Here is a 17,109-nt window from a genome sequence, read left to right on the forward strand (position 1 = left end):
AACAAGATTGGAATATATCCTCTGTACTTCAATTTTTAAAAATAATAATGGAATGGGGCATAGCTACTATTAAATTGATACAGATGAACATGAGAGTCTATGATGTCAAAGAAAACAGACTTTCTGCCTGTACAAATGTTAGCTAGAATTAAGAATTGCCCTCATTTTAGTATTGCTCTTGTATTTATTGCTTTCAGAGAGCCATTACTGTGGATTATCAAATGGGAGAGTAAAATCATTTTGAGAGCTGATGGAGTTTCAGGGGCTTGTTCACAAGACAAAATTTGTAAAGCTTTTGAAGGCTTACCATGTGTGTGGACTCAAAGAGGATCGTTGATTTCAGATGTAGAATCCCCAAGGTTGCCTGCTGGTAGTGGATGCCAACAGCTGAAGTGCCCACAGCAGAACACTCTGGAGAGTGGCTTTATATCAAATAAGACATTAAGTAAGCTAAAATATCTTAGCTTGCTCATATTCCAGAATATCCTTTAAAGCTGTATTTTCATTGATGGAACTAGCCCTGCAGTAAATGTTCTCAACAGGCCATCACCACTAACACTTGGTTAACAAGCATTTTTAGAAAACCAACTACTTGTAAGACATTGTACCAGGTTCTGTAATTGGTATAGCTGCCAAACTCCTGTACTTAGTATGTAAGGCCTAAATTGAACTGGGTATAGAGGTTAAAGATTAAGATGCTTAAAATGTTTGTGGGATTTTTTAAATTACAAAAATAATACATATATTATAACAAATATGAGCAATACAGAATGAGGAAAGGTATAATGTGAACATGCCCTCCCTACTCCCTGCCCTGCTACAATAGTACTTATAAAGTTAAGACATCTTTGAGGAATATCTCACTTGCCTAAAGGAGGTGACAGGCCCACCTGACCTGATGTTCTCTAAAGGTCCTTCCTGTCTACTCAGTCTCTCTAAAGTTCCTTCTAGTTATTTTTTTCTCAATATTAGGGAAATTGGTGAACTCTAAGCCAGGAGATCTAGATTCTAATTCCAGCTCTGCCATTAGTAGTTATAGTGGCAGGATGACCTTAGGAAAGTCTTACTTCACTTCTCTGATCTTAGTTTATTCTAAATGGTTAAACTAGAATCAGTGATTCTCAAGTGGAGTGTAAGAGATCCAAAAGCATATAAGGAGTTTTTTCGAAGCATGCATACTCCTGGGAATTTTGACCACTCTACACCCCATTAAGAAAACTATACTGAGGAAGGTACTATTACTGATGAGAGCATATAATGTCCTTCAGATATATTAGAATAAGAAAAGATGTTGAACTACTAGAATAGATGGTTGAATTGTTTCCTGCCAACTCTAATATAACTTGTTACTAACTATTCCTGACTTCTATAATATAATGATAACAGCTAGGCTAGTTTTAGCCAATCAGATGATGTCTAGATGATTAAATACTAAGGGTTTCAATTTGGATGGTCAATGAGCCTTTTCATTAGCATCGCTGAGAATGCTCAATAAGGATTAAGTGCAAGCAAATGGTTTCATGAAGTGAAGGCTAAGAAGGTTAATCTGTTGGCTGAGTGGTGAACTGCTAGCTCACTTCTGTATGGCTCCTCAAAATATCACAGGCAGATATAGATGTGTGGTCAGAAGGCACCTGTTGGCTCTGTAGTGTATTACTTACACAACCCTGCCTTACTCTAGATTCTACTCCTTGACCTGTAGGGCCTCTTCAGTCTCAAAGATAAGGAACTACTACAGCTTCCTTTTTTAAAAAAAAAAACTCATTCATTCAGTAAATGTTTAAGTACCAAACTAGTTGTTAAATCAGTGTTTCTTGATCATCCTTCCAGACACTAGGGGCACAGTAGTGAACAAGATAAGACCCTACCCTAATCAAACTCACAGTGGATGATTTCAGTACAGTGTAGTGAGTCATATAATGGGGTAAGCAGAGGGTGCTATGGGACACATTGGCACCTGATCTAGACTTGGGAGGACAGGGAATGTCTCCTAATAAGTGTAACATCTGAGCTGCAAACTGATGGATGCTATAGTTAGCCAAATGAAGATTTGAGGGAAGTGTGCACCAGGCAGAGAGAATATACATGTTAGAAGGCTTAGAGTAAAGAGGGAGCATGGCTCATTTAAGGAACTGAAAGAAGTTTGTAAGGTTGTAGTGTAAAGATCTAAAGGGAAAATGATAATAAATGAGCTGGCCAAGAGGGGTCAAATCACGCAGAGCTTTGGAATCCATTTTATGGAATTTAGAAACTATCCTAAAGACAATGGGGAAGTGCAGGATCAATGTCAAGAATAGATTATATGGCAAATATCTTCAAATGCTAAACACACATACTGTAATCCAGCAATTCCACTTCTATTTATAGATATACTGACACACTGGAAGTCATTTATCAATGAAGATATTCTTTGCTGTACTATTTATAATAGCAGAGAATTGGAAATATCCGTTATTTAGGAACTCATTAAATATGATAAATCTGTAACTGGTCATCATGGTTGCTCTGAGAAAGAAAACTGAGTGTTTGGGGCTGAGGTGGGGAGGGAGTTGACTAGTTGAACATGTGCATGTTCTACAAATTTAAAATAAACAGATAAAATTTAATTTTAAAAATAGTCTGGACACGGTGGCTTACACCTGTAATCCCAGCACTTTGGGAGGCCAAGGTGGGAGGATGGCTTGAGGCCAGGAATTTGAAACCAGTCTGGACAACATAGTGAGACTGCATCTCTACAAATTTTTTTTTTTAATTAGCGAATTGTGGTGGCATGAACCTGTAGTCCCAGCTACATGGGAGGCTACGGTGGGAGGATTGCTTGAGCCCAGGAGTTCAAGGCTGCAGTGAGCTGTGATTGAGCCTCTGCAAGCTGGGTGACAGTACAAGACTGTGTCTCAAAAAAAATAACAATTAAAAAATAAAAATAAATAAAAGGGGCATGATATGCCATTTTCTACTCATTACCTAAATACATTAGCAACAATTTTATAATACATTAACATCCTATTATAATTAGGAGGTGGAAAAACTCATATATTGCTGGAAAGAATGTAAATTGTTACAACCATTTTGGATCTTAATCTCTCTAGTAAAGTTAAACATTAGGATACCTGTGATCCAGCATTCGTTGTCTTGGGAATCTATCCTACAAAAATGAGAATTCACCTGGGTGCAGTGGCTCATGCCTGTAATCCCAACACTTTGGGAGGCCGAGGCAGGTGGATCACCTGAGGTCAGGAGTTCAAGACCAGCCTGGCTAACATGGTGAAACCCCGCCTCTACTAAAATGCAAAAATTAGCCAGGTGTGGTGGCATGGCCTGTAATCCCAGCTACTAGGGAGGCTGAGGCAGGAGAATTGCTTGTACCCGTGAGGTGGGGGTTGCAGTGAGCCGAGATTGCACCACTGCAGCCTGGGCGAAAGAGCGAGACTCAATCTCAAAAAAAAAAAATAATTGAGAATTCTAGTATATAGGTCATACATAAAAGGGTATTTATTATATCAGTGTTTTGTTGCCAAAAGGAGGGATAACTCTAATATCTATGAATAAGAAAATGGTCAAATAAACTATGACATAGACATACTATTGAATATTACGTATATTATCATTCAATGTAATAATTATAGTAATATTACTATTAAAAGGAATGAGTTCTATGTAGTTCTATGTAGGGATCTGAAGTAGCCATGTTCTATTGCTAGGGTTAAAAATGTGAGTTTGAGTAATGTGTATAATATGACTGCATTTTCATAGAGAAAGTTTTTAACATATATTTTTTATATGTAAACATATAAAATATTTTATAAATATGTACAGGTGTATATATGTGTGTGTGTGTGTATATATATATATGTATACACACATAGGAACAGATGTAGGAAGGGGAAGCATCAAACAGTGAATATCGATTACCTTGGGTGGAAGAGGGTTGGATGGGAAGGGAATAATTATTAAGTGGTTCTTTATGTAGTTCTATATGTTTGATTTGTTACAATAACATGTGTAACTTTAATTTATAAGAATATAATTTAAAAAGTGGTTAAAGTGGATAGAAAATAATGGACTGGAGAGGGCATAATGAAGACAAAGAAGGGAGGAGATTGCTGTAATGATACACAAAAGGAATGACAGTGGCTGAATTAGAGTAACAGCAATAAAGACAGAAGTAGATAGATTGAGTTCATAGGTAGAAAAAATAGGACTTGGTGTTTTGATTGAAGGGAGAAATAAAAGAGTCAAGGAAGCCACCCAGGTTTCTGACAAGGTACTATACTAGTCACTGAGATAATGATCAAGGGAAGAAGATGTGTGGTTTTGGACAGGTTGAGTTTCAGGTACCAGTGGGAAGTTCAAGGAGGAGAAACCTGCAAGCAGTCTGAGATATGCATCTGAAGCTCAAGAGAGATAGCTGGGCTGAAAATATAGGTATGGAGATAATTAGCTACATTAGGACTCTCTCAGTTACAAGTGACAGATAGCTGGCCTAAATTGGCTTAAAAAGGGGGAGGATTTATTGGCTCATTTAACTGCAAAGTCCTTGATGAAGCTGGCTTAAAACATGGCTTAACCTTGGGGCTTAAATGATATCATCAGGACTTTCTCAGCTCTGCTTTCCTTTGTATTGGCCTCATTCTTCATGTAGGTTCTCGCTATGAGGCGACAAAAATAGCTACTAGAAGCTCTAGACTTACATCTTACCAATTCAACATGCCCAGTGGAAAGAGGATGCCTTATTCAGTATGAAATATGTTGTTGGCAATGCTGGTGAGAGCAGTTTTAGTACAGTAGTTGGGGCAGAAGGGTTCATGATGAAACCAGATGAGGAATTAGAAAATAGCAAATATAAACAAAAGAGAGGAGGAGAATAGAGTAATAACTAGAGATTCATTAAGCATCTATTATGTGGAAGGCACTGTGTTATATTACACATAGGGACACAAAGATGCATAAAATATGGGGTTTTTTAAGCTCTGGAAGCCCACAGCCTTCAGAAAAGAGAAAATCTTATAAGTAATTCACAAAGATGATAGGTAAGTACTTATATAGAGGTATGATAAGACTGCAATGGGAGCATAGACGAGGGAACCACAGAATGGTCAACCAAATACATTGAATACATCTCTGAGGAGAAGTGCATAATGGCTGGCACATACTAGGCATGCATATATGAGAATTGGGTGACAATTTTATGTTTTGGAAGGTGAATGGGACTTTGATGAAGAAAGGTAGACAACCCATTTCTAACAAAGGGAAAAGCAAGTACAAAGCTAACCAATCCCCTAGGTTTGCTGGCTTTCGTCTTGGCATGAGGCTTGGAATAAGGGCTGAGAGAAAGCCAAAACCGTTGGGCAGAGAAAATGTGAAAAGAGGTCAAAACAGCCTAAGGGGGCCTTCAAATGCCCATTCAGGTACTTAATAAGTGACCTTTCAATCCCAAATTATCTTAGCATCTTCCCTACCTCACTATTTCTCTCCGCTAGCCTCCATACACAGAAATAAATGTTAGCAAGGCAAGCACAATTCTTCCTTGTTAATAAATATAAAATGTAAGCCATGTATAATGGTTCTTAACGCTGGTAGCCGTTTTAATTTCTCTCATCTTCTACTCTACCAATATCTGGTGCAAGGTAGCAAAATACACTTAGTACCTTGATGTAATTTAGAAGCAATGATTGATCCTACCTTCTTCCTTGTGTAAGACTCTTAGCTGACTTAGAGAACATAGGTCCTATGTAATTAACATGTTTACAAATGCTAATTTGTAATGGTGAAGTACCAAGGATGCTTTGCTGTAGGCTTATGAATCTTGGCTGCATTTTACCACTGCTTCCAGTATGTAGCTCCTTTAATGAACCTAGTACTCTGGTGTATTAAGTCACTTGTTTAGGATCTAGTCATGCTGAATTCTATATACTGCAAACCAGAGGTCTAATCAACCTATGCTCTTTGTCACATGGTATACTGGAAAGAAGAAGTCTTTGTGCAGATCTATTCTCCCTATAGCAAAACAAGTCGTGGGCCTGGCTTGCTGCCAGAAAGTTAGTAGTGTCATCTGTGTAGATGAAATTCAGCACCTCATTATCTTACATTGTGCCAGAAGAGTGGGAAGAAGATTGACTTGGTAATTTGCTATGTTTCGATCCTAATCTGTTTAGAAATATGATTTCTTTAAGAGGAAATGGAAAAAGAATGTGTTTCTCATGATAGCTTCACAGTATCTCCTGAGAGGATGTTCAGTTATTGTAAATACAGCAATTTAATTCTCTTCTTGAATTTCAGATGTATTTCATCTCTTTAAAAAATAAACTGCGTTGAAATGATCAGATTATAAAGTATGAATTGTATACTTCCAAAAGTGGAATTTTATATTTCAGATTACACAAAAAAACATTTTTCATGAGTCACAAAGTTATTGGTTTGTATACTATGTTATTTTTATACATCATCTCCCAAACTCTTTAAAAACGTAAGTTTACGTTGTAACCTATTTAAAGGAGAAAGGCATATTTGTGGTGCACATATTTTGCCTCGGAGGTTACTTTCAAGTTTCATTTCAGCATTTTGAGTCTAATTCATTCTTCCCACCCTGTAGCATAGTATGCAAAATTCAGAAGCTATCAGAAGCAAGGCCCATATTTAGTGTAGTAAAGTTCCTAGTACATGGGTGAAATACACACATAAGAAAGAAAAAAGCACAAGGCCAGGTGTGGTGGCTCACACCCATATTCCCAGTACTTTGGGAGACCAAGGCAGGAGGATCTCTTGAGACCAGGAACTTGAGACCAGCCTGGGAACATAGCAAGACCCCTATCTCAAAAATTTTTTTTTAAAAATTAGCCAGGCTGGGTGGTGCACACGTGTAGTCCCAGCTACTTGAGAGGTTGAGGCAGGAGGATCACTTGAGCCCAGGAGTTTGAGGCTGCAGCGAGCTATGACTGCACCACTGCACTCGAACTTGGGCAACAAAGTGAGGACCTGTCTCAAAATGGAAAAGAAAGAAAGAAAAAATTCAGTTAATACCAAGTTTCTGACTCTTAGTTTCTCTCTGAGACAGCTTGGGGTAAGGAAAGAGCATAGGAATTAAAATCACACAAATCCTAGCTCTCCTACTTTTAGCTTTGTGGCCTTGGCCAAGTCATGTAACCTCTCTCAGGCTAACTTTTCTCATTATATGATGATAGTAATGATACTTCCTTTGATAAGATTTTATAAGGACTAGAGATAAAGTAAAATCCTAAACCATTGCAGGCATATGACATGTGCTCAATAATTGGTAATTATTAGTATTTACTATAAAATGAGAATAGTACCAATCCATTTATTTCTCAGGTTATAAGTCGAATGAATGTGAATGCTTTTTTTTTTTTTCAAGCACCTCAATCTCTTAGCTATTTCATAGTTGAAAAGAAGTTATCCTGCTTATCTCACAGGATTGTGATGATCAAAAAGGATAATAAATGCTAAAACACCTAGAAAACATAAAGTGCTGCTCAACATTGGAACCATTAACGTAGGTGTTCAAACTTCCCTATATACTGAACATCTCAATATATGGTCCAGAATGGGATCTTCATGGTGATTCTTAGTCCTCAATAGACAGCTGTATCTAGCATGAGAAGACAGGGAAATCTCAAAACACTTTACAAAGATTTCTATCAAGTTTCAAAGTTTGCTGTTAATGAAGTAGACCTTAATTACCCAGAAAACTCATTTCTGTGGAACTCCTTATATGGAGCCAAGGAAACAAGGTGTTAAACTGTGCATAATTCTATTAGGTGAGGACTATATAGCATTGTAATTAGAAAGAAATCTGAGGTATAGTGTTCAAGCCAACTCTATAAATGCCATCTTAAAGATTATACAATGTATTCTAAAATATTTCATATGGATTTTTAAAGAATTGAATAACAATCAAATATGCTAAACATAAAAATGACTCAGGACACAGTTTAATAATTCCTGATGCCAGATATATATATATCAGAATCTATAGGACCTTAACAATATTATTTATGAATATAAATTATTGATCAAAACTGTACAAGTAAATGTTGAAGATTGGACCAAACCTGATCTGGGTTGAAGTCCTGAGCTCCCTCACTCACTCGTCCTCCATGTCATTTCACTGATTGCTGCAAAGATAAAATGAATTGATGTCTGTGCAAATGCTATGCAAACTGTAAAGTGATGTACAAATGTGAAGTATTATTTATCATAAAAGTTGAATACAGAAAAATGGTTTGTAACGGTTTATTGGTTTGGGAATGTCAAAGAAATAAGAGATTATAAGAAAACCAAAAGCCTGGTTATGTTTAGTATATCATGCAACATTGCCATGGGGTGGCAACCATAGCAACAAAGTAAGTAATCTTTTCCACCAGACACTTCTGGTTACAGCCTCTTGTTTGACTCAAGCCAGTCCCCCTCCTTGACTGCCTTTTTACCTCCTCACTTTTGATCCTTATTAATCCTTCCAAGATCCAGCTGTAGGCTTCATAGCCTTTAAGAGGCCTTGATAAACCTCTATCCAGATAGCTCATCTTCTTAGTTTACATTCTTCCACATGCATGCTTAAGATATTTATATTTTCTAGGCCTTTTTCATGTGCTTCTTGCATCTTCACAGCTATGTAACAAGCCAAAAGAGGTTAGAGATTCCTTCTATCTCAGTGTGGCAACTAGCATAATGCAAACAAACAGTTAAGTAGTTAATGAATATTTGTAGATTGAAAGAAAACATGCTGCAGGCCTAAAGCTAAAGCATACCCTTCTTCCAAAAAAGAAAACTATATTTGAAAGAGCTTAAGAGATGGTAGTAGACAATGCAGTTATCTTTGAAGCCACAAGGAGTTATATATAATGGCAAATAATTGGTAACTTATTGGGAGATCAAGGGCAGAAGTTGTTAAAAATATTTGTTCATGAGGGAGCAGCCTTCGGGCCCTTTCCAGTTCTATCCCTGTACCACAGTAATGATACTGTGCACAAATGACTTCTTCAAAGGGCTATACAGTGTAATATACATAATGTTCCATTTTCACATTTAAACATAAGAAACAAAATTACATTGTAATTTATCATCATATATTTCTTATCTCCCCTTCATCTCCCAATTTTTATGATTTTTCTGATTGCTAAGGTATAGAGTGGCACTCTTCACCATTTATTGGCATAATACAGAACTTGGATACATTCACATGTAGAACACCCTCCCTGGGGCCCCTAGGGTTCTGTAGATTTTTCTAGCACAATGGCTATAACTAGGCCCCCTTTTCTTCTTGCTCAAGAAAACTTATCAGAATGTGAATAAGAGTGACACTATTATAGAAATAACATTTGTTCCAGTTTTTATTTAAGTAAATTATTAGTGACCTTCAGGGCTTTGTTAGAAACGAAATGTTTGCAATACACTTCAATACCATAGTTGCAGTCACTGGGGCAGTAAAATTGACTTTGGTTTCGCATTTAAGGACCTAGGTTCAAGTTGTAAGTCTGCCATTTATTTTCTGTGAAACTTTGAACATGCTTCTTGATCTCTCAGCCTCAGTTCCTATAAAATGGCAATAACAGTAATACATCACTGGGATGATATGGGGATTAAATGCAATGTTATTTGAAAAAACAATTTTTAAAATGTAAAACCCTGGGCAAATCTGAGTTCCATAACCCCTTATGCACCCATGTAATTCTCCTTTCTCTCATTGCCATGCCCTTGGTTTAGGCCTTCCAACTACCTATTGCTTCGTCTCCTTCCTTACCTTATATGAATTCCTCATCCCCTTTTCCTTCAAAATCATCCTCTTGTAGTTGATCCAACTAACAGTCACAGATTCATGTTCTTTTCCATTAGAATTAGCTATGCTAAGCCCTAACTCCTAGAGGTTGTTCTTAATTATGAACTTGCATGCAGTCTGGGATAGAAAAACAGAAAACTCCTTACTTATTTTAGAGTTTTCAATCTTTTCCCCCACCCCCAGAGAATGTTTTTATATACACCAAAAGTCAAGTTCTTCTCTTGCCTTTCCAATACCTCCAGTATATACCCACACATAGCCCAGTGCTGAAAGACAGCTTAGGGAATACAGAGGAAAGGGATTGACCACCAAAAACAAGACAGGGGTCTTGTGGGAAGACAGGACCCAAGTTCTCTAGATGGCTGAACTACAATCTCAAATGTGTTGGCATTCTCAAAATTTGTATGGGAACCTTCAGCAGTAGGGCCCGGCTATACCTACTGCTACTGTTCCAAGCTCTAACACCACATGGTCCAGTCCAGTCGAGCAAACAAAGATTGTAAAACTAGGACCAACTGCCACTTACAGTGTTTCTTGGGCCTTCACAAGCAACTTCACTCCTTGCCCATTGCTCCTCCTAGTGGTTCTGATCCATATTGGAACTCCCTCTGACTTGCATTGCCTTCTCCCTCATTCACTAATTGTCCCAGTTGGGTGAGAATTGTGAGTTCCTAGGTCTCTCTCAAAAGAAACTCTTCCATATATACAACAGGAAACTTATACAGTGGCAAAATCTAACAACCCAAATGCCCATCAACAGAATAGTGTATGGGTAAACTACGATATATTCATACAATGAAATATTAAACAGCAACCAAACCAATGAACTGTAACAACACTTATGAATATGAGTGAATCTTACCAATATAATGTTAAGCTTATAAAAAGTAAATCCCATATGTTGAATTTGCCAACAAAAGAAAAAACTATGTTTGTATTAAATGTATTTAAGAAGCAAGTCATCTTGGACCTGTAATAAAGACAAACCTAATTTAATACTGAAAAACCTAAGTCCTAAAATATTAAATGTAGCATAATAACCTTTGTAAGTTACAAACAACTAACTTTAAATATATATATATATATATAAGGAATATGTATAAACATGATATAATTATATGAAAGGGAAATTGAGGAAACGAATGAACACAGGATTCAGGATAAAGATTACTTGAGTGGGTAAATTGTAGGGAGATGAAAGTGAGAAGGAAACATACGTTTGAATGTAAGTTTTTAACAAAGTCCTAGCTTTTGTTTTTTTTTTTGTTTTTTTTTTTTTTTATTATACTTTAAGTTGTAAGGTACATGTGCATAACGTGCAGGTTTGTTACATATGTATACTTGTGCCATGTTGGTGTGCTGCACCCATCAACTCATCATTTACATCAGGTATAACTCCCAATGCAATCCCTCCCCATTCCCCCCTCCCCATGATAGGCCCCTGTGTGTGATGTTCCCCTTCCTGAGTCCAAGTGATCTCATTGTTCAGTTCCCACCTATGAGTGAGAACATGCGGTGTTTGGTTTTCTGTTCTTGTGATAGTTTGCTAAGAATGATGGTTTCCAGCTGCATCCATGTCCCTACAAAGGACGCAAACTCATCCTTTTTGATGGCTGCATAGTATTCCATGGTGTATATGTGCCACATTTTCTTAATCCAATCTGTCACTGATGGACATTTGGGTTGATTCCAAGTCTTTGCTATTGTGAATAGTACTGCAATAAACATACGTGTGCATGTGTCTTTATAGCAGCATAATTTATAATCCTTTGGGTATATACCCAGTAATGGGATGGCTGGGTCATATGGTACATCTAGTTCTAGATCCTTGAGGAATCGCCATACTGTTTTCCATAATGGTTGAACTAGTTTACAATCCCACCAACAGTGTAAAAGTGTTCCTATTTCTCCACATCCTCTCCAGCACCTGTTGTTTCCTGACTTTTTAATGATCGCCATTCTAACTGGTGTGAGATGGTATCTCATTGTGGTTTTGATTTGCATTTCTCTGATGGCCAGTGATGATGAGCATTTTTTCATGTGTCTGTTGGCTGTATGAATGTCTTCTTTTGAGAAATGTCTGTTCATATCCTTTGCCCACTTTTTGATGGGGTTGTTTGTTTTTTTCTTGTAAATTTGTTTGAGTTCTTTGTAGGTTCTGGATATTAGCCCTTTGTCAGATGAGTAGATTGCAAAAATGTTCTCCCATTCTGTAGGTTGCCTGTTCACTCTGATGGTAGTTTCTTTTGCTGTGCAGAAGCTCTTTAATTTAATGAGATCCCATTTGTCAATTTTGGCTTTTGCTGCCGTTGCTTTTGGTGTTTTAGACATGAAGTCTTTGCCCATGCCTATGTCCTGAATGGTACTACCTAGGTTTTCCTCTAGGATTTTTATGGTATTAGGTCTAACATTTAAGTCTCTAATCCATCTTGAATTAATTTTCGTATAAGGAGTAAGGAAAGGATCCAGTTTCAGCTTTCTACTTATGGCTAGCCAATTTTCCCAGCACCATTTATTAAATAGGGAATCCTTTCCCCATTTCTTGTTTCTCTCAGGTTTGTCAAAGATCAGATGGCTGTAGATGTGTGGTATTATTTCTGAGGACTCTGTTCTGTTCCATTGGTCTATATCTCTGTTTTGGTACCAGTACCATGCTGTTTTGGTTACTGTAGCCTTGTAGTATAGTTTGAAGTCAGGTAGCGTGATGCCTCCAGCTTTGTTCTTTTGACTTAGGATTGTCTTGGAGATGCGGGCTCTTTTTTGGTTCCATATGAACTTTAAAGCAGTTTTTTTTCCAATTCTGTGAAGAAACTCATTGGTAGCTTGATGGGGATGGCATTGAATCTATAAATTACCTTGGGCAGTATGGCCATTTTCACGATATTGATTCTTCCTATCCATGAGCATGGTATGTTCTTCCATTTGTTTGTGTCCTCTTTCATTTCACTGAGCAGTGGTTTGTAGTTCTCCTTGAAGAGGTCCTTTACATCCCTTGTCAGTTGGATTCCTAGGTATTTTATTCTCTTTGAAGCAATTGTGAATGGAAGTTCATTCCTGATTTGGCTCTCTGTTTGTCTGTTACTGGTGTATAAGAATGCTTGTGATTTTTGCACATTAATTTTGTATCCTGAGACTTTGCTGAAGTTGCTTATCAGCTTAAGGAGATTTTGGGCTGAGACAATGGGGTTTTCTAAATATACAATCATGTCATCTGCAAACAGGGACAGTTTGACTTCTTCTTTTCCTAACTGAATACCCTTGATTTCTTTCTCTTGCCTAATTGCCCTAGCCAGAACTTCCAACACTATGTTGAATAGGAGTGGTGAGAGAGGGCATCCCTGTCTTGTGCCAGTTTTCAAAGGGAATTTTTCCAGTTTTTGCCCATTCAGTATGATATTGGCTGTGGGTTTGTCATAAATAGCTCTTATTATTTTGAGGTACGTTCCATCAATACCGAATTTATTGAGCGTTTTTAGAATAAAGGGCTGTTGAATTTTGTCAAAAGCCTTTTCTGCATCTATTGAGATAATCATGTGGTTCTTGTCTTTGGTTCTGTTTATATGCTGGATTATGTTTATTGATTTGCGAATGTTGAACCAGCCTTGCATCCCAGGGATGAAGCCCACTTGATCATGGTGGATAAGCTTTTTGATGTGTTGCTGAATCCGGTTTGCCAGTATTTTATTGAGGATTTTTGCATCGATGTTCATCAGGGATATTGGTCTAAAATTCTCTTTTTTTGTTGTGTCTCTGCCAGGCTTTGGTATCAGGATGACGTTGGCCTCATAAAATGAGTTAGGGAGGATTCCCTCTTTTTCTATTGATTGGAATAGTTTCAGAAGGAATGGTACCAACTCCTCCTTGTACCTCTGGTAGAATTCAGCTGTGAATCCATCTGGTCCTGGACTTTTTTTGGTTGGTAGGCTATTAATTATTGCCTCAATTTCAGAGCCTGATATTGGTCTATTCAGGGATTCAACTTCTTCCTGGTTTAGTCTTGGAAGAGTGTAAGTGTCCAGGAAATTATCCATTTCTTCTAGATTTTCCAGTTTATTTGCGTAGAGGTGTTTATAGTATTCTCTGATGGTAGTTTGTATTTCTGTGGGGTCGGTGGTGATATCCCCTTTATCATTTTTAATTGCGTCGATTTGATTCTTCTCTCTTTTCTTCTTTATTAGTCTTGCTAGTGGTCTGTCAATTTTGTTGATCTTTTCAAAAAACCAACTCCTGGATTCATTGATTTTTTGGAGAGTTTTTTGTGTCTCTATCTCCTTCAGTTCTGCTCTGATCTTAGTTATTTCTAGCCTTCTGCTAGCTTTTGAATGCGTTTGCTCTTGCTTCTCTAGTTCTTTTAATTGTGATGTTAGAGTGTCAATTTTAGATCTTTCCTGCTTTCTCTTGTGGGCATTTAGTGCTATAAATTTCCCTCTACACACTGCTTTAAATGTGTCCCAGAGATTCTGGTATGTTGTATCTTTGTTCTCATTGGTTTCAAAGAACATCTTTATTTCTGCCTTCATTTCGTTATGTACCCAGTAGTCATTCAGGAGCAGGTTGTTCAGTTTCCATGTAGTTGAGCGGTTTTGATTGAGTTTCTTAGTCCTGAGTTCTAGTTTGATTGCACTGTGGTCTGAGAGACAGTTTGTTATAATTTCTGTTCTTGTACATTTGCTGAGGAGTGCTTTACTTCCAATTACGTGGTCGATTTTGGAGTAAGTACGATGTGCTGAGAAGAATGTATATTCTGTTGATTTGGGGTGGAGAGTTCTGTAGATGTCTATTAGGTCTGCTTGCTGCAGAGATGAGTTCAATTCCTGGATATCCTTGTTAACTTTCTGTCTCGTTGATCTGTCTAATGTTGACAGTGGAGTGTTGAAGTCTCCCATTATTATTGTATGGGAGTCTAAGTCTCTTTGTAAGTCTCTAAGGACTTGCTTTATGAATCTGGGTGCTCCTGTATTGGGTGCATATATATTTAGGATAGTTAGCTCTTCCTGTTGAATTGATCCCTTTACCATTATGTAATGGCCTTCTTTGTCTCTTTTGATCTTTGATGGTTTAAAGTCTGTTTTATCAGAGACTAGTATTGCAACCCCCGCTTTTTTTTGTTCTCCATTTGCTTGGTAAATCTTCCTCCATCCCTTTATTTTGAGCCTATGTATGTCTCTGCGTGTGAGATGGGTCTCCTGAATACAGCAGACTGATGGGTCTTGACTCTTTATCCAGTTTGCCAGTCTGTGTCTTTTAATTGGAGCATTTAGTCCATTTACATTTAAGGTTAAGATTGTTATGTGTGAACTTGATCCTGCCATTATGATTTTAACTGGTTATTTTGCTCGTTAGTTGATGCAGTTTCTTCCTAGCCTCGATGGTCTTTACATTTTGGCATGTTTTTGCAATGGCTGGTACTGGTTGTTCCTTTCCATGTTGAGTGCTTCCTTCAGGGTCTCTTGTAAGGCAGGCCTAGTGGTGACAAAATCTCTAAGCATTTGCTTATCTGTAAAGGATTTTATTTCTCCTTCACTTATGAAACTTAGTTTGGCTGGATATGAAATTCTGGGTTTAAAATTCTTTTCTTTAAGAATGTTGAATATTGGCCCCCACTCTCTTCTGGCTTGGAGAGTTTCTGCCGCGAGATCTGCTGTTAGTCTGATGGGCTTCCCTTTGTGGGTAACCCAACCTTTCTCTCTGGCTGCCCTTAAGATTTTTTCCTTCATTTCAACTTTGGTGAATCTGGCAATTATGTGTCTTGGAGTTGCTCTTCTCGAGGAGTATCTTTGTGGCGTTCTCTGTATTTCCTGGATTTGAATGTTGGCCTGCCCTACTAGGTTGGGGAAGTTCTCCTGGATGATATCCTGAAGGGTGTTTTCCAACTTGGTTCCGTTTTCCCCCTCACTTTCAGGCACCCCAATCAGACGTAGATTTGGTCTTTTTACATAATCCCATACTTCTTGCAGGCTTTGTTCATTTCTTTTTCTTCTTTTTTCTTTTGGTTTCTCTTCTCGCTTCATTTCATTCATTTGATCCTCAATCGCAGATACTCTTTCTTCCAGTTGATCGAGTCGGTTACTGAAGCTTGTGCATTTGTCATGTATTTCTCGTGTCATGGTTTTCATCTCTTTCATTTCGTTTATGACCTTCTCTGCATTAATTACTCTAGCCATCAATTCTTCCACTTTTTTTTCAAGATTTTTAGTTTCTTTGCGCTGGCTACGTAATTCCTCCTTTAGCTCTGAGAAATTTGATGGACTGAAGCCTTCTTCTCTCATCTCGTCAAAGTCATTCTCCGTCCAGCTTTGATCCGTTGCTGGCGATGAGCTGCGCTCCTTTGCCGGGGAGATGCACTCTTATTTTTTGAATTTCCAGCTTTTCTGCCCTGCTTTTTCCCCATCTTTGTGGTTTTATCTGCCTCTGGTCTTTGATGATGGTGATGTACTGATGGGGTTTTGGTGTAGGTGTCCTTCCTGTTTGATAGTTTTCCTTCTAACAGTCAGGACCCTCAGCTGTAGGTCTGTTGGAGATTGCTTGAGGTCCACTCCAGACCCTGTTTGCCTGGGTATCAGCAGCAGAGGCTGCAGAAGATAGAATATTTCTGAACAGCGAGTGTACCTGTCTGATTCTTGCTTTGGAAGCTTCCTCTCAGGGGTGTACTCCACCCTGTGAGGTGTGGGGTGTCAGACTGCCCCTAGTGGGGGATGTCTCCCAGTTAGGCTACTCAGGGGTCAGGGACCCACTTGAGCAGGGAGTCTGTCCCTTCTCAGATCTCAACCTCCATGTTGGGAGATCCACTGCTCTCTTCAAAGCTGTCAGACAGAGTCGTTTGCGTCTGCAGAGGTTTCGGCTGTGTTTGTTATTGCCCTGTCCCCAGAGGTGGAGTCTACAGAGACAGGCAGGTTTCCTTGAGCTGCTGTGAGCTCCACCCAGTTCGAGCTTCCCAGCAGCTTTGTTTACCTACTTAAGCCTCAGCAATGGTGGGCGCCCCTCCCCCAGCCTCGCTGCTGCCTTGCTGGTAGATCACAGACTGCTGTGCTAGCAATGAGGGAGGCTCCATGGGTGTGGGACCCTCCCGGCCAGGTGTGGGATATGATCTCCTGGTGTGCCTGTTTGCTTAAAGCGCGGTATTGGGGTGGGAGTTACCCGATTTTCCAGGTGTTGTGTGTCTCAGTTCCCCTGGCTAGGAAAAGGGATTCCCTTCCCCCTTGCGCTTCCCAGGTGAGGCAATGCCTCGCCCTGCTTCAGCTCTCGCTGGTCAGGCTGCAGCAGCTGACCAGCACCGATCGTCCGGCACTCCCCAGTGAGATGAACCCAGTACCTCA

General features: G+C 38.7%; 2 protein-coding genes across 4 annotated transcripts in view; one reads left to right on the forward strand and one right to left on the reverse strand.

Moving 5' to 3' along the window:
• PJA1 (praja ring finger ubiquitin ligase 1) overlaps positions 1 to 17,109 on the reverse strand; it is a 1,335,831-nt gene that overhangs the window by 1,038,649 nt on the left and 280,073 nt on the right. The gene's annotated exons all lie outside the window — the stretch shown is intronic.
• Positions 1 to 17,109, forward strand: part of EDA (ectodysplasin A) — a 440,121-nt gene that overhangs the window by 350,635 nt on the left and 72,377 nt on the right. The gene's annotated exons all lie outside the window — the stretch shown is intronic.

The sequence above is a fragment of the Macaca thibetana genome, chromosome X, assembly GCF_024542745.1.
Source record: "Macaca thibetana thibetana isolate TM-01 chromosome X, ASM2454274v1, whole genome shotgun sequence".
Lineage (NCBI taxonomy): Eukaryota > Metazoa > Chordata > Mammalia > Primates > Cercopithecidae > Macaca > Macaca thibetana.